The following is a 22,392-nucleotide window of genomic DNA, read 5'->3' as shown; positions in this document are numbered from 1 at the left end:
GTAAACAGTCTGAATACTTATGTAAATGTGATATTTATGTTTTTATCTGAATAATTTTGCGCAAAATTTAGAAAACCTGTTTTTGCTTTGTCATTATGGGGTATTGAGTGTAGATTGATGAGGGGGGATTATTATTTTTTAAATCAATTTTAGAATAAGGCTGTAACATAACATGTAGAATAATTCAAGGGGTCTGAACACTTTTTGATGGCATTGTAGTGCCTACAAAAAGACACCATTACTATTGCTCCCTATGACAACATCAAACAATACCATTACAACCAACCCCAAGCCCTGGCACAAGAGAGGGGTTTTAACCATCATACCGTTGTCATCCATAATTGGGTTAATGTTATTAATTAACTTTTCCTTTTTCTTTCTCAGCAGCATCTTTAAATGTCAAAGGCATATTAACATATTAAGGCGCTAGCATAGTGGGCTTCTCTTAGGGGTCATGGGTAGAGAGCTATGTATTAATTAATTGCACTGAGCCCTGCTCTGCTCTGCCATTCACATGGGAGTCGATGATGATTAGGAGAGGCCATTTTATTATATATTCGAACATTAGTCTGGGATAACCTTGTTGACTTGTAGTCTGAACTCAAAGATAAGCCTGAAACAGAAGATATTGAAATAGTATTGCTTTTCTCGCACTTGCTCTCTCTCTTCAATAGGCTAGATGTGGAGGCTTATTTTACGTGACTTATTGGAGAGAAACAATGCCCTCTATTGAATCTTTTCCTCTTTATTACTGAGTGTTTTTTTTCTACTGACTCAGTGGCAATATCAACACACTCATGAACTCAATTTGACAACGGTGAATAATTGTCGAATCAGTAAATAATTAACGTGAAAATGAATTGTCATTGATTTATTTAAATGATTGTTCACAAATACAATGGCAAACTAATATTAAAGTGAATGCTTTTTTATGAATGTGTTATGATACATTTTAATAAAAACATATATTGAATTTGACCTATTCAATAGCATTGCACAACATCAAGAGGATGGAAGACATTGCTTTAGGCTGCATAGGCTACTGTAAAGAGAGGCGGGGATGAGGACTGGAGCATGTGGGTGTGTGTATTGAAAGAGAAAGACAGAGCGAGAGAGAGAGACATGCAGGCGACTTGTTTGCTGAGGATATTGGATTTCTCTATTCATCGTCGTTAGTTCTTTCTCCTCTCTTCCAGCTCTCAGAGGACGTCTGATGTGCTGTCAATCGCCGTTGTAGCCTCTCACTCTCGTTTTGTCTGGCCGTGGACACCGACTGGACAGCCGTGATCTGTTCGAAACGGGGCCGGTACATTACCACACCTTTATTGTGCGTTGAAGCCACTATCTGAATAGTGAAGGGACTACCCGCGAACCGAATAATTCCTGAATGGTTCAGTTGGGACTGTTTTTTACGAGTATTTTTGTTCGTATTTTTAGGTTCGGCATGTTCCTCCAGAATAAGTGTGTTTTAGAAGATCAAGACAAGTGAATGGCTATACCAATATCAGTGCTACTGTAAACCAAGTCATAGCCCAGAGTAGACCCTAACATCATTCGATTGTGGCTTTCTTGGACCTTACTTTTGTGAGTGGATTGTGGGATAATATATATTTTTTTCCCACGGATCTTTGGGATTAGCAGAACTGTTGAATTGATATAGGCTAATACACGTAATACCAAGAAGAAATATGGGGAAGAGTGTCTAGTATCGGTAAGTGAAACGAGGTTACTACACCATAAGCAGAATAATCGATTGAAATTTCACTCACGCCCACGTGCGTCTGTTCCCCATTGCGCGCGTGCGTGTGTTTGATAATGACTTCACCTGCGTAAAAATAGCTTTTGACATATTTCAATCTTTATGTTTATCCAATCATCGAATGAGCATAAAATCGTCAACATGCTGTCCGATTTTTTTATTTTATTGACTGAAGCTTAAATCCACTTTTCATTGTTGGTTGTAGGCTAATCTATATTGTTCATCTCTACACACAGACCTATGTCATATAATTGTATTTGTAGTATTATGTAAAGTAGTTATTCTATAACCTACAGAACTATATTTTCTGTAGAGTGCTGTAAAAAGTTTACAAAAGGGGATATCATTCTAAACAGCATCCCATTGGAGGTAGGCGACACTGGTCATGTTGCCTCTACTACGATATGGGCTTCAAAAACCCCTGACAGCATGAGTCAGCGGTGTGTTTTAGCCAGAACCAGTCGGCCTATAAAGCCAGAACACAGGAAAAACCTTGGTACAGGTTTATATGCTTACAAAACCAGCCTACTAGGGGGATTTTAGGGGATTTATTGCGCCGAATTTAGTCAGCTGTCATATGCTAATCTAACCCAACGCCAACGTGCGCACCATACTAATTCAGAGAGAGAGAGGGAGTTAGGCAGGTGACACAGGCATGAAAACAACCAAGATTCTGTGTCGCAGTCAGGAATACACAGCTATCCTAAATAATTTAAATTAATTACATTTAAATTACATGGCTTGTAGGCTAAATATAACTTTCTTATCTAGCCTTTGTGTAATCATTAACCTACATGGGGAACGTAAACTCAGAACAGAACTACTTCCCCAAACAGGGTGTTGCTGTTTTTCTCTCTCCTGTTTCACAGCCTAGATATGAACTAGTAGTAGGCTAAGTGCCAGTTCCTGGACTGACATGATTATTTAGTTAGAATTATAGTCTTTCAGTGTAGTGCAATGGGTTTGAGGTCTGTTCTAGTGATGTGCGGGTTGAGAGTCATGAAATATTGTGTGGAAGATTGTGTGGAAGACAGCAATGATCTTGTTTTTTTAAGTAAACCTTGTAAGAATATGCACACACAAAGGATTGAGGTGTGGTACTGCCATTTTACTTTGTATACATTTTTGTATATTTGTCTTATTTTTTTTTTGAATAAAAAGAAAACAATGCATTAAAAAAATCTATAAATGTATAATTTTTGTGCAATTCATATCTATAGGCTACATTTAAGTTTTTCTTTCATTATTGGCCCTCACAATGAAAATGGGGGGGGGACGGGACTGTGGATCGGATTCCATCCGTCTCTTCATCTGTCCATTAGTTCACACAGTCACATGTGATATCTCAGAAAGCACTGGCCGATTTTGAGGAAATTTGGGTGAATGATGCGCCTTGCCGTAGAGATCCGGCATTTACAAAATTACACTGATTGGCCTAAGGCAGGAGCTTGAGTAATTAACAAACATTTGTTTGTCAATGAGAATGTCGAATTTGGTTAACAAAAATTTTTTATGGCTTATTTTCTACATGTGGCTTATTTGTTTGAATAGAAGTTTTGTAATACTTAGGTTGTTACAAGTGTACTGATATGTAGGACACATGACATCCCGGCAACAAAACAAAACAAAAAATGTATATCGGAGTTGGGCCTGTTGTTCACATGCGTATCTGCCCTCATTGGCTAGACTGGTCCCACCTAGAGCTGTTATGGTGACTGTATTACTGCCACACCGGTGGTCACGAGTCATGACGGCAGTCAAATTCCACGTGACCATTTAGTCACGGTAGCTAAGCTCTGAGGCCGCTCATGGTCATCAGTAGACTATCAAACTTTCTAACTGCCTGGTACCTCACCCTATATTGTCCCTCTAATCAAACTGACATCAATGCAAACATAATCGAAAATCTAATCAAACACTTAATGAGAGCCGATGAGCTGATGTTGCGCAACATTTCTATAGGCAATGCAATTGCGTGAGAAAACAGAGTGATGGCTTCTATTAAAAAGAGGAGGATCCCATCAGCTTTCTATAGGCTAGGCCTACTATATTTATTTCTCAACTTTCCTAATATTAAGCACATTGCTTCTCTTTTAAACAGGAGTATAGCCTACCTGGTTGCCATGAAAATGAACCACGGAAAAGCGTCCTCCATTCGCTATTTAAGTGCAAAGATGACATGTATTTTTTACAAGTCAAAACAAATTTCACACATATATTATTTAGTGTATGTAAAGGCAAGATTAAATTAAGAATAGTGTGATAGTATTAGCCTATCATATATCAAACAGCGCATGCTTTTTTTCACAGCTCATGTAGCCTAGCCCATAGGTCTACATGTTTTGATAAGGTTTGTATCACAACTAAAGTGGACAAATAACTTCTTAAAATGAAGCACATTAATCCTCTTTACAACGGGTGTAGAGCCTAACTGGTATACAGTACATACGCAGCGCGGGAGTTTCAAGTTTGGGGAAAATAATTTTCACCATAGAAATGCACCTTTATAATAAAAACATTACATGCATAATCACATTTGTGGTCCCTTTTGTTTTGGGAATGGTGTTTTCCTGCTCATGGAACATACGTGCTTATAGCCTACTGCCTTGTGCACATTGCTGTGCTTATAATGTGAAGAAATAGCCTAATAGTTTATCAACATTTTAAGCTAAACGTTCTCATCTGTTGGGTCAGGCTCATTGCTTTAACAGGTTTTTGGTTGCTAGTGGTTATATTAATTTGGGATCTATCGTATCCCACATCTGTTTCAGAATATGTTTGGTATCTATACTATGGGGGATAGTAGAGTTACATAGGCTAGTGCTTTTGCTGTTCTTTAGGTCTACTCATCTTGTTGGCAAATGAAATGTAAATGTGGACAGTTCTTCCAATATCTTCCATATGCGCCTTGGAATTGGATAAAGACTCGTGCAGTTGTGTCCCCGATGTATCGGTCTTCACTTGTAGTCTGTGAGAAAGACCAGATCAGGTGACTGAGAGGTGGTTCGGCATGCAGCCGGGAGAAGGGAATTCTAATTATTATATTCAGTCCAAGGGCACAATGGCCACAAAAGTCCTGGATTTTTTAGGGGGCATTACCGCCACACAGAGAGAGACTGATGAAGTGTGTACAGCATGCGCAAAAAAACAGCAGAGTTTATGCCTTTCATGCAACTTTTTTCAAATCATCATTAGAGTCATTACATTTACATTTAAGTCATTTAGCAGACGCTCTTATCCAGAGCGACTTACAAATTGGTGCATTCACCTTATGACATCCAGTGGAACAGCCACTTTACAATAGTGCATCTAAATCTTTTAAGGGGGGGGGGGGGTGAGAAGGATTACTTTATCCTATCCTAGGTATTCCTTAAAGAGGTGAGGTTTCAGGTGTCTCCGGAAGGTGGTGATTGACTCCGCTGTCCTGGCGTCGTGAGGGAGTTTGTTCCACCATTGGGGGGCCAGAGCAGCGAACAGTTTTGACTGGGCTGAGCGGGAACTGTACTTCCTCAGTGGTAGGGAGGCGAGCAGGCCAGAGGTGGATGAACGCAGTGCCCTTGTTTGGGTGTAGGGCCTGATCAGAGCCTGGAGGTGCTGAGGTGCCGTTCCCCTCACAGCTCCGTAGGCAAGCACCATGGTCTTGTAGCGGATGCGAGCTTCAACTGGAAGCCAGTGGAGAGAGCGGAGGAGCGGGGTGACGTGAGAGAACTTGGGAAGGTTGAACACCAGACGGGCTGCGGCGTTCTGGATGAGTTGTAGGGGTTTAATGGCACAGGCAGGGAGCCCAGCCAACAGCGAGTTGCAGTAATCCAGACGGGAGATGACAAGTGCCTGGATTAGGACCTGCGCCGCTTCCTGTGTGAGGCAGGGTCGTACTCTGCGGATGTTGTAGAGCATGAACCTACAGGAACGGGCCACCGCCTTGATGTTAGTTGAGAACGACAGGGTGTTGTCCAGGATCACGCCAAGGTTCTTAGCGCTCTGGGAGGAGGACACAATGGAGTTGTCAACCGTGATGGCGAGATCATGGAACGGGCAGTCCTTCCCCGGGAGGAAGAGCAGCTCCGTCTTGCCGAGGTTCAGCTTGAGGTGGTGATCCGTCATCCACACTGATATGTCTGCCAGACATGCAGAGATGCGATTCGCCACCTGATCATCAGAAGGGGGAAAGGAGAAGATTAGTTGTGTGTCGTCTGCATAGCAATGATAGGAGAGACCATGTGAGGTTATGACAGAGCCAAGTGACTTGGTGTATAGCGAGAATAGGAGAGGGCCTAGAACAGAGCCCTGGGGGACACCAGTGGTGAGAGCACGTGGTGAGGAGACAGATTCTCGCCACGCCACCTGGTAGGAGCGACCTGTCAGGTAGGACGCAATCCAAGCGTGGGCCGCGCCGGAGATGCCCAACTCGGAGAGGGTGGAGAGGAGGATCTGATGGTTCACAGTATCGAAGGCAGCCGATAGGTCTAGAAGGATGAGAGCAGAGGAGAGAGAGTTAGCTTTAGCAGTGCGGAGCGCCTCCGTGATACAGAGAAGAGCAGTCTCAGTTGAATGACTAGTCTTGAAACCTGACTGATTTGGATCAAGAAGGTCATTCTGAGAGAGATAGCGGGAGAGCTGGCCAAGGACGGCACGTTCAAGAGTTTTGGAGAGAAAAGAAAGAAGGGATACTGGTCTGTAGTTGTTGACATCGGAGGGATCGAGTGTAGGTTTTTTCAGAAGGGGTGCAACTCTCGCTCTCTTGAAGACGGAAGGGACGTAGCCAGCGGTCAGGGATGAGTTGATGAGCGAGGTGAGGTAAGGGAGAAGGTCTCCGGAAATGGTCTGGAGAAGAGAGGAGGGGATAGGGTCAAGCGGGCAGGTTGTTGGGCGGCCGGCCGTCACAAGACGCGAGATTTCATCTGGAGAGAGAGGGGAGAAAGAGGTCAGAGCACAGGGTAGGGCAGTGTGAGCAGAACCAGCGGTGTCGTTTGACTTAGCAAACGAGGATCGGATGTCGTCGACCTTCTTTTCAAAATGGTTGACGAAGTCATCTGCAGAGAGGGAGGAGGGGGGAGGAGGGGGAGGAGGATTCAGGAGGGAGGAGAAGGTGGCAAAGAGCTTCCTAGGGTTAGAGGCAGATGCTTGGAATTTAGAGTGGTAGAAAGTGGCTTTAGCAGCAGAGACAGAAGAGGAAAATGTAGAGAGGAGGGAGTGAAAGGATGCCAGGTCCGCAGGGAGGCGAGTTTTCCTCCATTTCCGCTCGGCTGCCCGGAGCCCTGTTCTGTGAGCTCGCAATGAGTCGTCGAGCCACGGAGCGGGAGGGGAGGGCCGAGCCGGCCTGGAGGATAGGGGACAGAGAGAGTCAAAAGATGCAGAAAGGGAGGAGAGGAGGGTTGAGGAGGCAGAATCAGGAGATAGGTTGGAGAAGGTTTGAGCAGAGGGAAGAGATGATAGGATGGAAGAGGAGAGAGTAGCGGGGGAGAGAGAGCGAAGGTTGGGACGGCGCGATACCATCCGAGTAGGGGCAGTGTGGGAAGTGTTGGATGAGAGCGAGAGGGAAAAGGATACAAGGTAGTGGTCGGAGACTTGGAGGGGAGTTGCAATGAGGTTAGTGGAAGAACAGCATCTAGTAAAGATGAGGTCGAGCGTATTGCCTGCCTTGTGAGTAGGGGGGGAAGGTGAGAGGGTGAGGTCAAAAGAGGAGAGGAGTGGAAAGAAGGAGGCAGAGAGGAATGAGTCAAAGGTAGACGTGGGGAGGTTAAAGTCGCCCAGAACTGTGAGAGGTGAGCCGTCCTCAGGAAAGGAGCTTATCAAGGCATCAAGCTCATTGATGAACTCTCCGAGGGAACCTGGAGGGCGATAAATGATAAGGATGTTAAGCTTGAAAGGGCTGGTAACTGTGACAGCATGGAATTCAAAGGAGGCGATAGACAGATGGGTAAGGGGAGAAAGAGAGAATGACCACTTGGGAGAGATGAGGATCCCGGTGCCACCACCCCGCTGACCAGAAGCTCTCGGGGTGTGCGAGAACACGTGGGCGGACGAAGAGAGAGCAGTAGGAGTAGCAGTGTTATCTGTGGTGATCCATGTTTCCGTCAGTGCCAAGAAGTCGAGGGACTGGAGGGAGGCATAGGCTGAGATGAACTCTGCCTTGTTGGCCGCAGATCGGCAGTTCCAGAGGCTACCGGAGACCTGGAACTCCACGTGGGTCGTGCGCGCTGGGACCACCAGATTATGGTGGCCGCGGCCACGCGGTGTGGAGCGTTTGTATGGTCTGTGCAGAGAGGAGAGAACAGGGATAGACAGACACATAGTTGACAGGCTACAGAAGAGGCTACGCTAATGCAAAGGAGATTGGAATGACAAGTGGACAACACGTCTCGAATGTTCAGAAAGTTAAGCTTACGTAGCAAGAATCTTATTGACTAAAATGATTAAAATGATACAGTACTGTTGAAGTAGGCTAGCTGGCAGTGGCTGCGTTGTTGACTTTGTAGGCTAGCTGGCCGTGGCTGCGTTGTTGACACTACACTAATCAAGTCGTTCCGTTGAGTGTAATAGTTTCTACAGTGCTGCTATTCGGGGGCTTGCTGGCTAGCTAGCAGTGTTGATTACGTTACGTTGCGTTAAAAGAACGACAATAGCTGGCTAGCTAACCTAGAAAATCGCTCTAGACTACACAATTATCTTTGATACAAAGACAGCTATGTAGCTAGCTATGTAGCTAGCTACGATCAAACAAATCAAACCGTTGTACTGTAATGAAATGAAATGAAAATGTGATACTACCTGTGGAGCGAAGCGGAATGCGACCGGGTTGTTGAGTGCGGAAGTTCTATTCGGTAGACGTTGGCTAGCTGTTGGCTAGCTAGCAGTGTCTCCTACGTTAAGGACGACAAATAGCTGGCTAGCTAACCTCGGTAAATTAAGATAATCACTCTAAAACTACACACTCTAAACTACACAATTATCTTGGATACGAAGACAGCAAAGACAACTATGTAGCTAGCTAACACTACACTATTCGGGGGCTAGCTGGCTAGCTAGCAGTGTTGATTACGTTACGTTGCGTTAAAAGAACGACAATAGCTGGCTAGCTAACCTAGAAAATCGCTCTAGACTACACAATTATCTTTGATACAAAGACGGCTATGTAGCTAGCTATGTAGCTAGCTACGATCAAACAAATCAAACCGTTGTACTGTAATGAAATGAAATGAAAATGTGATACTACCTGTGGAGCGAAGCGGAATGCGACCGGGTTGTTGAGTGCGGAAGTTCTATTCGGTAGACGTTGGCTAGCTGTTGGCTAGCTAGCAGTGTCTCCTACGTTAAGGACGACAAATAGTCATATCATGTAACCTTAGAATGTATTACAAACCGAAAACATAGAGCCTAACATTTGTATCACAACTAAAGTTACATAAATAACTTAAAATTAAGCATATAGCTATTTCTTTGTTAACCGCTCAACACAGAATAGCCACATGTGCACACTCCCTCAAATCGTTTGGAGAAGATATACTTTCTATTTTATTCAGCTATGTTCAATTGTATTCTTCATATTATAAAATAATGCCATGTAATTCCAAGCAAATCTTTTCTGCTAAATGAACTAGTGCAGCCCACAGCCATATGGCATAGCCAGATCAGGTCTTAACATAAGGACAACTCAAGAGTATGCTATTCTGTTCTCTTGAAAAAAATGACATTTTCTTCATATCATGTTTCTTTAGACTTGATATCCCCCATAATTTGGCTGCATAATTTGTGCGGGACGACATGTTTACTGTTGCCTTGTTTTTATCTGTCATTTGTGCATAAGCCTAAACTTTAGGGCCTTACTGTACATGCGCCCAGGGCCGGATTAAGAAATCAATATTTTTTTTTTACTCACGGTGATGGCCGTTGCACTCGTCGTGGCAATCTATATCAAGATGAGCTACTTAGAAAAACAGTGATGCTGTTAGCTACAAATTGGGAGTTGTTGATAAAAAAAAATTGTATTGGTTCTACAGACCGATTACTCTTCTCTTTTCAGTAGTTGGCATTTGCTTTCCAAACTGTATGTTTTTCCTGCAATTGTATTTTGAAAATCCGCAATAAGCAAACCTACGACCGTAGGATTCGGGAAAAGTCTCTGAATGTCCTTGCCAGAGCCCAGGCTTGAACCCAATCTAACGTCTCTGGAGAGACCTGAAAATAGCTGTGCAGAGACGCTCCGCATCCAACCTGACAGAGGATCTGCAGAAAAGAATAGGAGAAACTTCCCAAATACAGTTGTGCCAAGCTTGTAGCATCTTACCCAAGAAGACTTGAGGCTGTAATCGCTGCCAAATGTGCTTCAACAAAGTACTGAGTAAATTTCTAAACACTTGTTTTTGCTTTGTCATTATGGGGCATTGCGTGTAGATTGATGAAGAAAAAAAACAATTGAATCAATTTTAGAATAAGGCTGTAATGTAACAAAATTTGGAAAATTCAAGGGGTCTGAATACTTTCCGAATGCACTGTATATACAGTATACAGTATATTTCCTTCATATTGTTTGTAATTATTATAATTTTTTATATATATATATTTTGCTGCCTCTTGGACCCCCCAGGGCCTGGGCCCAGTGGCTTCAGCCCCTGTAATCCCCTGCATTATCCTGCGCCCTGCACACGCTGACTGAAACCTGGCACAGCAGATGCTATTCTGTTTCTTAACACAGTGCTGCAAAAGAAAGGAAGACAAAGTAGGCAATTATAGCTTCATAACTGGACAGTGGGTACTTTGATTTTCCAAATGTTGTTGTCTTATAGCCTATTTATTATTATTATTTATTGTTTTCTATGCCTCTTTTTTATTTCATTAGATTTTTTATGTTATTAATCTGAAAGTATAGGCTATTAGCCCACACAGGCCGTCGTCCTACAATATGTCCATTTATTGTTTGACATTTTGTTTCATTTCAGCAAAGTAATAGGCTACTGTTCAATAAGCCTTTTCAAATGAATAGGCCTAAATGCTAAATAAAAACATAGTTGTTCAACAAATTGTTCAAGGGCAAAGTAGCCTAATTGTAGAGTGCAATTTCACAAAAGCATGCGCATGGTGTCAATTTAGGCTGTTGTTTTACAATTTTTGTTTAAGCAAAACATTAGGCTACTATTCAATTGGCTTAAATATTTAATGAATAAATGTTGACGAAAAACATAATTGTTCAATACATTTTTTTAACCGTACAGCACATTTTCTATATTTGCGGATTAGGATCAGGTCCGGGTCTCCGATTTTCACTTTATCACATATAGTCGGACGGTTGCAGATGGGTTATTAGCAAGCGGGTGAACAAACAGCTGACCCGCGCATCAGTAGTCTGTGGATCATCATAACCTGACTGAAGATTTCGTAGTGAGCTTCCTAGGGACGTGTGTATCCCAGCTAGTCTATTCTATTCTCATATCTCATTATCTTGATGGTCATAAATCAACTTTATTTAATATTCACACAAAAAATGAGGTCGTAAAGCGAGAAACATAATGGAGGTGGTGTGGCACCATTTGCAGAGAATGTGTTCCTTAACAATTTGATTTCAGTGTGAATGCAAACAGTATCCCAACCTTTGACTCTGTAAACAAACAGTATCCCAGCACATCATTTGTCACAATCTATAAATGATGGATTCCTTGTTACAAGAGTTTGCAGTGCATGATGGTTCCCCCATGAGGTAGTTTGATGATAGTAGGCTCTTGGGAAACCTCTTAGGTGGGCAGAGAGACACTCAAGACATTGTGGCTGCTGCAACTTTCCCACTTTCCCCTCAGCTCCAGTCCCCTCCACCCCTCCTCACTCACTGATCCTTCGAACTCCCCATGATCTGAGGAGGGGCTCAGATTTCCCACCCCACCTACCCACTGCTCCAGCCTCAGAGATCCTTCCCAGTGGGCCTAATCCTAGCTGCTCCTTTCACAGAGATGCAGCCCTCACTAACCACCAGACACCTGCATGCAGCCCTAAGCTTTTTCTGTGCTCGCTCTCTCAATCTCTCTCTTTCTCTCTAATGACACCTTGGGAAAAGGACTGAAGCCCAGCATCTGTGGCCTCTTTCACACTGGTTCACGTTTACTGAAGAAAGTGCAGCTGTGTACCTAGAGGGGTGAAAAACAAACTTTCTTCCACTCCACAGTTAAGGGTGACATCACGGGGAATGGGAAAATACTGTATCTCTTCTGAGGCTCGTCTCCTTTCATTCCCTAGAACTTGAGCTTAATTTCATTGAAATGACGTGGAAACAACATTGATTCAAACAGTGTGGGCCCAGTGGGAATGCACTCTCTGCAGATCTACTGGTGCAACTAGCCTAGTTCCCATGGGCACACTGGTGATACAGTTGTCAAGTGAAACCTGGGCCATATCCACAAAGCGTCTGAGAGTAAGAAAATAATGAATAAGATTATATGGACAGATTCTAGATCTGCCCTCCTACTCTGAGGAGCTTAGTGGATCAGGAAGATCGCTCAAGAGTGACTTCGAAATTGGACATCTATCCATTTTGGGGCGGCAGGTAGCCTAGTGGTTAGAGCGTTGGACTAGTAACCGAAAGGTTGCAAGATCGGATCCCCGAGCTGACAAGGTAAAAATCTGTCGTTCTGCCCCTGAACAAGGCAGTTAACCCACTGTTCCTAGGCCGTCATTGAAAATAAGAATTTGTTCTTAACTGACTTGCCTCGTTAAATAAAAATGTCCTGAGGACATCGGGAGATGCCTTCCATACCGGCCACTAGGAGCAACAATGAGGGTTTCTACCAGCATTGTGGATGGCGCTAATCCCATGACTCTGGATCAGAAGGTTGTCTGGTGGACACTAGTTAAAAAATATATTGTTTTAACCCTATCCCAAACCTTAACCCTTAACCTTCTAAATTTGACGTTTGGAGGAACTTCTACATTTTATGTTTGAAGAAACGGAACCATACTGAGCAGGAGGAGTCAATCCAGGGTGTCAAAACACTTGACGTTTTGGAATAACTTCCGAATGTGATGTTTAGAGAAACGTGGAGAAACGTCTAATTCTCCAGTAAGACTGAGAGCTTGTAGTGTGGATAAGGGCCTCTGAGGGCTCAAGTTCCTCTAAGATAAGAGTTGCTGTGAGTCACCAATGCAAGGGCAGTCATTCAACCTCTCCCAGGTGGACTCCTGCACATGTGCCCCAATCCAGGCCCAGCCTAGAGAGAGAAACAGGTGTGCGTTTAAACAAGGGCATCATTTATGTTGACATGGCGTGAAATGGAAAGGGGCTTCTCACAGCCTAGAACATGAGGTCACGGTGGGTAGTAGTGTATACTCAGGGTCTGAGTGTGTGTCTGAGGGGTAACACACAGAGGGGTTGTTAGTCTGGCTGCTATGACAGGTTTAGCACCTCTTGAATGTTTATGGGTCTGTGTTGCCCGGTGTTGATGTCATGGTGATTTGGATGGTTCATCCTTCAGAGAACAACTTCCAGACAGGTTTTTATCCGACAAACATGTTTTCAGATAAACAATCGTGGATTGAAATTGAAAAAGACAATGTGATGGTGTTGAAGGTCTTCATACATGACAGATCTACCAATCCCCTCAGGGGCCCTCTTATATCGGGGGCCTCGGGACAAGTCCACCAGAATCCTATACACTGATGATAGTCGTTTTGGTAGTGACCGTCCAAATATATGTCATGGGCGAATCTCAAAGGACACCCTATTCTACATTCCACCGTGCACTACATGGGGAGTATTTGAGAGTTGGCGATACGGACATGGTCCTGCAGTGGAATACGAACGTAATGGCCTTGAATGTTCTGTGTCCAGAGAAAGAGTGAAGAGAAAAGAAAGAAAGAAAGAAAAGAGGATGGAGCAACGATAGTAATGTAATGATGGAGGGAGAGTGTGTCACTGTCGGGAATCAACAGACTTCGAATTACCTCGCAACAAGTTAGATAGGACACCATGGCAACGCTCAGCACTCCACACTCTTCAATTTAGCTCTCTCGAATTCTACACTGCATCGGTGGTGTCATTCAAGCAGAGCTTGTAAAATGTGATAGTTGCCTGTAGGTTACATTCAAGAAATACTACACAAGGCTACGCCTGGTTAGATGTAGGTATTCTACATCCTACATTTCCATAAAGTTCTATGTATTGGCCCAATTCAATTCATACCTAATCACATACATACTTCCCCTGTGGTTAGGATAAAACAAAAAGCAAGCCTTCCGAAAGACCATAGCTGTATACAGAGCTGCCTGTCTCGGATCCTGTCACAACACATGAGGCATGATACCAGAGTAGACAGAACCAAGGCCTAAAAAAAGTTATTATCTCACCCTTTCTTCTTCAGTAACAACGACAGATCATGTGTCTTGTCTCTCTGTACAGTAGGGGTAATAAGGGATGCTGTAATATCTATTCAAAATCGTAACAGCCATTCTGAAATTAGTAACGCAGTGATATTAGATTTGCATCGGTTACCAATCACTCGTAACTGATTGGGTTGTATGTCAATTATGTCGCATGGTCGTGCAAAATCAATGCAACGTAAAGAACATTTGACAAGCCTGTTTGAATTGCGCCTAAAGAGCTCGTATTAACTAGAAAGGTAACCTATTGCCATTTGGCAGGATCTGGTTGAATCAACGTTCCCATGTCATTTCAACAAAAACATCTGTGCGTAAAACTGATTACATTTGAAAATAAATCCTCAACGTAAGGGAATTTAGTTTATTTTTCACATAACTTTTAACCTAAATCAATGACGTGGTGATTTGTTTTGTTGATTTCACGTTTAATTCACAACTCAACCAAATGTAAGTCAAAATTAGACGTTGAACTGACATCTGTGCCCATCTAACAGTTTAACTTTAGTCCGTCCCCTCGCCCCAACCCGGGCGCGAACCAGGGACCCTCTGCACACATCAACAACAGTCACCCACGAAGCATCGTTACCCATCGCTCCACAAAAGCCACGGCCCTTGCAGAGCAAGGGGAACCACTACTTCAAGGTCTCAGAGCAAGTGACGTCACCGATTGAAAGGCTATTAGCGCGCACCACCGCTAACTAGCTAGCCATTTCACATCCGTTACACCCAGTAGGTTTATTCAAATAATTTCAGTGACATTTGATTCATCCGTTCTATTATCCCTTCCCTCGCTCCATTTTATACATTTCTGAGTATCGTCTTTCAACCACCTTTTTAAAAGATGATAATTCCCCTGTAAGGGCCTCCTTAGAATGATGTCTGTTCGGAGAAAACCTCTCCCCTCCCTTCTCTTCAGTGCACCACTGCATCATGTGGCCGTTGTGAATCTGAATGTATGAATAATTCAACACTTCAATATGACCCTTCTGAATGACAGATTGAGGGCATGTGTAGCTCAGGCATGTGCCGGTGCCGTTCATTCGGAGAGACAATTTGTATACACCCCTCCAATTACCTCTAAGTAACACGAGAGATTACCTATTCATCTCAATGATGGATTACCAGGACGTGTACTCCAAGCATGTGCTGAACTGGCAAGTGTCTTCACTGACATTTTCAACCTGTCCCTGACTGAGTCTCACTCAACACTGCCCTTTCCCACCTGGACAAAAGGAACACCTATAGGTGATGTCGGAAGTTTACATACACTTGGGTTGGAGTCATTAAAACCCGTTTTTCAACTACTCCACAGATATCTTGTTAACAAACTATAGTTTTGGCAAGTCGGTTAGGAAATCTACTTTGTGCATGACACAAGTCATTTTTCCAACAGTTGTTTACAGACAGATTATTTCACTTATAATTCACTGTATCACAATTCCAGTGGGTCAGAAGTTTACATACACTATGTTGACTGTGCCTTTAAACAGCTTGGAAAATTCCTGAAAATTATGTCATGGTTTTAGATGCTTCTGATAGGCTAATTGATATCATTGGAGGTGTACCTGTGGATGCATTTCAAGGCCTACCTTCAAACTCAGTTCATCTTAGCTTGACAGCATGGGAAAATCAAAAGAAATCAGCCAAGACCTCTGAAAAAAAATTGAAGACCTCCACAAGTCTGGTTCATCCTTGGGAGCAATTTCCAAATGCCTGAAGGTACCGCGTTCATCTGTACAAACAATAGTAAGCAAGTACAAACACCATGAGACCATGCAGCCGTCATTGCGCTCAGGAAGGAGACGCGTTCTGTCTCCTAGAGATGAACGTACTTTGGTGCGAAAAGTGCAAATCAATCCCAGAACAACAGCAAAGAACCTTGTGAAGATGCTGGAGGAAACTGGTACAAAAGAATCTATATCCACAGTAAAACGAGTCCTATATCAACATCAGCAAGGAAGAAGCCACTGCTCCAAAATCGCCATAAAAAAGCCAGACTACGGTTTGCAACTGCACATGAGGACAAAGACCGTACTTTTTGAAGAAATGTCCTCTGGTCTGATGAAACAAAAATAGGACTGTTTGGCCATAATGACCATCGTTATGTTTGGAGGAAAAAGGGGGATGCTTGCAAGCCGAAGAACACCATCCCAACCGTGAAGCACGGGGGTGGCAGCATCATGTTGTGGGGGTGCTTTGCTGCAGGAGGGACTGGTGCACTTCACAAAATAGATGGCATCATGAGGGAGGAAAATTATGTGGATGTATTGAGGCAACATCTCAAGACATTAGTCAGGAAGTTAAAGCTTGGTCGCAAATGGGTCTTCCAAATGGACAATGACCCCAAGCATACTTCCAAAGTTGTGGCAAAATGGCTTAAGGACAACAAGTCAAGGTTTTGGAGTGGCCATCACAAAGCCCTGACCTCAATCCCATAGAAAAATTGTGGGCAGAACTGAACAAGTGTGTGCGAGCAAGGAGGCCTACAAACCTGACTCAGCTACACCAGCTCTGTCAGGAGGAATGGGCCAAAATTCACCCAACTTATTGTGGGAAGCTTGTGGAAGGCTACCCGAAACGTTTGATCCAAGTTAAACAATTTAAAGGCAATGCTCCCAAATACTAATTGAGTGTATGTAAACTTCTGACCCACTGGGAATGTGATGAAAAAAATGAAAGCTGAAATAAATCATAAATCATTATTATTCTGACATTTCACATTCTTAAAATAAAGTGGTGATCCTAACTGACCTAAGACAGGGAATTTGTACGAGGATTAAATGTCAGGAATTGTGACAAACTGAGTTTAAATGTATTCGGCTAAGGTGTATGTAAACTTCTGACTTCAACTGTATGTGAGAATCCTATTCATTGACTACAGCTCAGCGTTCAACACCATTGTGCCCTCAAAGCTTATCAGTAAGCTAAGGACCCTGGGACTTAACACCTCTCTCTGCAAATGGATCCTGGACTTCCTGACGGGCCGCCCCAGGTGGTAAAGTTAGGGAACAACACATCCGCCACGCTGATCCTCAACACAGGGGCTCATCAGGGGTGCGTGCTCAGTCACCTTCTGTACTCCCTATTCACTCATGACTGCCTGGACAGGCACGACTCCAACACCATCATCAAGTTTGCTTATGACACAACAGTGGTAGGCCTGATCACTGTCAACGATGAGACAGCCTACAGGGAGGAGGTCAGAGACCTGGTCGTGTGGTGCCAGGACAACAACCTCTCCCTCAAGGTGATTAAGACAAAGGAGATGATTATGGACTACAGGAAAAGGAGGACCGAGCACGCCCCCATTCTCATCGACTGGGCTGTTGTGGGACAGGTTGAGAGCTTCAAGTTCCTTGGTGTCCACATCACCAACAAATTCTCATGGTCCAAACACATTTAAGACAGTCGTGAAGAGGGTACGACAAAGCCTATTCCCCCTCAGGAGACTGAAAAGATTTTGCATGGGTCCTCAGATCCTCAAAAGGTTCTACAGCTGCACCATCGAGAGCATCCTGACTGGTTGCATCACTGCCTGGTATGGCAACTGCTCGGCCTCCAACCGCAAGGCAAGACAGAGGGTAGTGCGTACGACCCAGTACATCACTGGGGCCAAGCTTCCTGCCATCCAGGACCTCTATACCAGGCGGTGTCAGAAGAAGGCCCTAAAACTTGTCAAAGACTCCAACCACCCTAGTCATAGGCTGTTCTCTCTGCTACCGCACAGCAAGCAGTACCGGAGATCCAAGTCTAGGTCCAAAAGGCTTAACAGCTTCTACTCCCAAGCCATAAGACTCCTGAACAGCTAATCAAATGGCTACCCAGACCCCTCTTTTACACTGCTGCTACTCTCTGTTTATAATCTATGCATAGTCACTTTAACGCAACCTACATGTACATGTTACCTCAATTACCTCGACTAACCGGTGACCCCGCACATTGACTCTGTGCCGGTATCCCCTGTATATAGCCTCGCTTGTTATTTTACTGCTGCTGTTGAATTATTTGTTACTTTTATTTTCTATTTTCTACATATCTATTTTTTACTTAACACTTATTATTAGAGCATTGTTGGTTAAGGGCTTGTAAGTAAGCATTTCACTCTAAGGTCTACCTACACCTGTTGTATTCGGCGCATGTGACAAATAACATTTGATTTGATTCGTGTCATGGTGGATCTCAAGTGCAAGCTAATGTTTCTTCCTCCTCTTTCAACCTAGACATGTATTTTGGAATATAATTATAATGTAAACGTTGTAAGCTTTTAATAGTTTTAATAGTTAAGTAAAATAATGTTTTTAAATGGTGAGCAAGCATTGTGCCTTTTCAGTAATGTAAACGTTGTAGAATTGTTGTGAAATGTGGTGTGTTGCAGGAGACAATATTACCCACCCTACGATCAGAGGTTGTGTTGAGAGTATACGATGTTCAACGTAATCCTTTTTATGATAAAACTAAAGCTATACTGACATCTGATAAGAAGCTGTAGGTGTAATGGGAGTGAACGAGAGAATAAACTGGAAAATTAATACTCTATATACTCTATACGGAGTTTGTTTGATAGACACTAAGGTTTCACTGTGTGACCTTATGCTTTGCAAGTTGATCATTTCTTGAAACATTCATCTTGAATTAATCTAAATGTAAATTATAGTAAAGTGGTAGTGTGAGCCGTGGAGCGTTTCTTTACAGATTGAAAGTGTGCTGCTTTTGTCCTCCAAGAGCCTTTCTCTCCCTCTCCTTCGTCCCTCTCTCTCCTTCATCCCTCTCTCTCTCCTTCATCCCTCTCTCTCTCCGTCTTTCTCTCTCCTTCGTCCCTCTCTCTCCGTCTTTCTCTCACCTTCGTCCCCCTCTCTCTCCGTCCCTCTCTCTCCTTCATCCCTCTCTCTCTCCTTCGTCCCTCTCTCTCTCCTTCGTCTCTCTCTCTCCTTCATCCCTCTCTCTCTCTCTCTGTCCCTCTCTGTCCTTCGTCTCTCCCTCTCCTTCGTCCCTCTCTGTCTCTCTCACTCTCTCTCCTCCGTCTCTCTCTCTCTCTCTCTCGGGCTGATAGACAGGGCCTATGGGAATACAACCACACCTCTTGCTGATGAGAAAACTATTTTGTTTTCTCCTCTCTGGGATGACTTCATTGGGCTCTGCTGTGTCGAGGCAGTCAACAGTCTCAGTCCCCTCACACACACACACGTACGCTCACACACACAATGTCCATACTCGCTCAGGAATGAGGGCGGCTGGCTGCCGCTCACACACACACTCCCAGGATAGGGTGCGTTTATCGGCAGATAATTCCCAAAGAGGTTTACGTTGGGGATTGATGAAGCTGATCCGGCACGGGAACAGGTGCCCGGGATATGATGCAAACCCTGTCCATATGCCATGGTGGTGGCTGTTCAACAGAGGGATTTAGGGTACATGTTCATGTTTAGCTGGAACGTCTCTGCCATCTCCTCTCTCACTGTCATGCCATACCACAGAAAGAGGGTGGAGTATGGATGGAGAAATGGAATACCGCAATGGTAACTCGATAGTCGGTGTGTGTGTATGTGTGTGTGCGCGTGCATGGGCTTGTGTGTGTGTGCCTGCACGTGTGAATGTGTGTAACACAATGCACTCATTTGTTTGCAACTGAACCCCCCCCCACACACACGCACCACAAACAAAGAAAGGCGGTTTATGGTAGGTTAGAAAGCATGCTGAGACATATGCTTGCTATTTTTCACATTCTCTGTTGGAATTGACTCCACTCAGCTTGGCAGAAGCGACCCTAGCCTTGCTCATTTTCCTCGGGCGTAGTGCTGGACGCCAGTAGACTTTTGGGGTCCTGTTGTGACTGGGGAGGATGGAAAGCCAAAAAGGGCTCCTATGCCAGCAGTCCCCACTGGGAGGACAGGCTGTTGCAGGGCCATCTGTATAGGCATCCTGACATAGAGGGTTGGGAAGTAGGGCGTGAGCTCGTGGAGAGGAATGGATGGACTAGTGGAGGGGAAAGAGGAGAGATAGTGGAGACATTTTTGTTTTATTGTGAGAATCGATAACTACTGTGCTCAGGTGACATCTGATTTCAAAGACACTTTTATCCGGGGCTCAAATTGAGATAAAGCCCCCAGAATCATTACAAAGCAAACCGCTTTCAAAGTATGTCTCCAATATAGGCCAGCAGTGCTACAACTCTGTGAAGTCTCACTCTCAGTCTCATTACACCCAAAACAGTGTCAGCACTAAAAATACATCAATGTTTTTTTAGAGCAGTTCCTAAAAATGGAAAAGGCACTAAAATAAAGAGCTTCCTAATAGAGTTCAAAAGCAGAGCTGGAGGAGAGAGGAGTTTCTAGTTCAGTCCGAGACAGAGAAGAGTTTGTCTGCTCTCTGCCCTTGGTTGGAATATCTCCTCCTCACCCTTTCTCACCCTTCCTTTCACCCGCCTCCTCACCCACCAAAGAGATGGTAAGTGTCACATTTGACCTCTCCTTGTCCTGGGAGAGTGACCCTGAATGACCTTTGAACCAGGAAATGAAAACAACAACAAAAACAAAGCCTACTGACATACCCATGAAGTATGTTTAGAAACCGGACGTTAAGTGTCAGCGGGATGTTTAGTCTCACCATTGGAGACTCGCTTTGAATATATTGAAAGGGTTTTGTAATATCTTTCTTATTCACAACCCACTTGAATAGAAGGATCTTGTCCATCCAATTGGCTGTCAGTAATACATACAGTCTCTATAACTTCCCTCAATAGAACTCGGCTGTTCTTAGGAAGCTGATACGGCAGGCTATATAATAAATTCCCTGTCCCCTCCCTGGTTAGATACTGTGTGCCAGCCAGAGGATAACAGCTAGGATCTCTGCCTGCTGTACAGATACACAACTGGTCTTGTCCTCGTGTCACTGACTTTGGAAGTGTTAAATTGACAAGGAGAACATAGGCGAGTGAATGAATCCCTGTAAAACAGTCCAGGTGTTTTGTACTGCCTCAGTCTATGGTTATGTTCAGCCACTAGGCTTTCATAAAGCCTCCAAGGTCTCTGAATAAGACCCACTAAAACATCCCGGCCCAGGCTGAATAAAAGAGGTGGAAGAGGGCCTCTGATACTTGGATCGACCCTGGTGTAAACGAAGCCCTGGCTGTACTCAGGAAGCACTGGATCTAACCCCCTGAACTCTAACCCCTGAGAGGTCAGACAGAGATTTTCGACCTCACCGATCCGTCTGACTCTCCCCCTCTCTCCTCTTCAGCCTCATTGTGGATCCTCAATGGCCCTGAATCCTGCCCCCTTGACCCTTTAACCCTAATAGACTCATTAATCCTGTATGTCTGGGAAGTCAGACAGAGATTTGCTACTTCACTGATTCAGCCAGCTGCTCCCACTCCTCTCCCCACTACACTACAGTCTGATTTGAGTGTTGTCTCCAATGCCCCTGACCTCTAACCCCTGTCTCTGAGAGAGCAGACGAGTAGCTATGTCTCTCCATCCCTTCCTTTCTGCCTCACTGACAGCCAAGCAAGTGGTGAGTAATCCAGGTTTATCTCAGTGCAAACGAGACAAAGCAAGATAGACGGATAGAGGACAGGTGAAGGAGAGAAGGAGATGGAGGTGTAGCCTGACAGCTTCAGCACCCCAGTCATGCTAACAATGCCTTTGTTTCATCGCCACGGTGACAATGCTCTCCCAGCTCCCCCCCCCCCCCCCCTTACACACACACACACACACCCTGTGTTAATCCTGGCAGAACAAAGCAAGCAGATCCGCTTGATGGTAACGATATCATAGCAGCCCCACAGGAACAAAAGGCAGTGTGCACAACCAGTGTTTAATTTCAGCTGGATCCTGCCTGAACAGGATCCTGCACCTCTCCATTTTGGACTGTTTCGTTGGAACCTATTTGGCTGGATCCGGTACCTCTCATGGCATTTATAATAATTAAAGCCATCAACGTTCATTCGAGTTCTCCTGCCCCCCCCCCCCCCCCCCCCCAAAAAAAAACGAATTGTGGAAAAAGTTGATTTTCAGCCTAGGCCTGATATTCTAAGAGTTGATACAAGTTGGGCTGGCCCAGGCTTATGGTTTGCGCAACATTGTAACCTATGTTTGAGACCAGCGCGTGGCCATGGTTGTGTGAGAAGCGTATCTGTATCTTTCACAGAAATAGAAAGAGATTCACTTTTTATAATCCCTCTCCCACTCTGTTCTGATAGACATGAACCTGTAACTCATCTCTCCAGCGTTGCACTTCATCATTTATTTCCTTATAGGATCATAGCCGCCCTGATT

General features: G+C 44.2%; 1 protein-coding gene across 1 annotated transcript in view; it reads left to right on the top strand.

Annotated features, from left to right (window-relative positions):
* The first annotated feature begins 1,021 nt into the window (after positions 1 to 1,021).
* The window catches only part of LOC139574106 (ras-GEF domain-containing family member 1C-like), a 52,494-nt gene continuing 31,123 nt past the window's right edge, over positions 1,022 to 22,392 (top strand). The window contains exon 1 of the mRNA XM_071398287.1: positions 1,022 to 1,711. The gene's annotated coding sequence lies outside the window, so the exon portion shown is untranslated. The remainder of the gene's footprint in view (positions 1,712 to 22,392) is intronic.

Source organism: Salvelinus alpinus, chromosome 4, assembly GCF_045679555.1.
Source record: "Salvelinus alpinus chromosome 4, SLU_Salpinus.1, whole genome shotgun sequence".
NCBI classification, from domain to species: Eukaryota; Metazoa; Chordata; class Actinopteri; order Salmoniformes; family Salmonidae; genus Salvelinus; species Salvelinus alpinus.
The sequence above is the reverse complement of the archived record's forward strand: the minus strand, read 5'-3'. Positions and strand labels throughout refer to the sequence as shown.